This window comes from Rousettus aegyptiacus, unplaced genomic scaffold (genome assembly GCF_014176215.1).
Source record: "Rousettus aegyptiacus isolate mRouAeg1 unplaced genomic scaffold, mRouAeg1.p scaffold_m13_p_11, whole genome shotgun sequence".
Classification (NCBI taxonomy): domain Eukaryota; kingdom Metazoa; phylum Chordata; class Mammalia; order Chiroptera; family Pteropodidae; genus Rousettus; species Rousettus aegyptiacus.
Window position 1 is genome coordinate 89,434,395 of NW_023416286.1, and position 849 is coordinate 89,435,243.

Genomic DNA, 849 nt, shown 5'->3' on the forward strand with positions numbered 1-849 from the left:
GACTTTATCCATTCCAGTTTACCTCCCCCTGATCATCAATCTGTTCAGCAAAAGGGCCCCGCCACCCACCAGATTACGTAAAGGATTACGGGTAACCGTTTTCCCCTGCTACCTGTCTGTTACACGTTAGCTCATGATGAATGCGACCTGCATCTAATTCACCACCTTAACAGCTACTACTGATTAACAAGCTAAATATGCTAGAAACTTCATATGTGTTATCCCAATTACTTCAATTCACAGCCAGGGGATCTTGGGGTCAGAGAGGTGAAAGCCACATGTGACCAAAGACATGGAGCTCAAACTAAAGTCCCAAGGTTGACTCAGCACCCTATGCAACCTTTGGCCTGGGAAGTCAAACGGATTTACTGCCGGAACTTCCCTTTGTCCAAGGAAGCCAAATACCAGATTTCTTTGTCCAAGAAGCCAAATACCTGATTTGTCCAGGCAGCCACATTTGAGCGTCAGGTAACAGAGGACACAGTTCTGATTCCCCAGGATCATGGTGCCAAGGAAATTAGTGTGACGAAGATGGCTGGCCAGCTGATCCCACCTCGCGGACGACCTTCCAGTTAGGGACAGCCATGCGACCCAATTCCGACCACTGAGATATAAATGGAGGTTCCAGGAAACCTTTCAAAAGGAATAGACTGGCCGGCCCTTCCCCCTTCTCCCCGCCTGAAGCCCAGGTGTCACACCGGGAGGTGCAGCAGCCATCTTGCGCCCACACTGACAAAAGCCACCCACGAAGACGACCCAATGAAAAGATGGAAAGAGCCCCGACAACATGGTCGAGATGCGTTTCAGCCGCGGACCGCCCACCCCTGGGCCGCTCTTCATGGGAGAAAG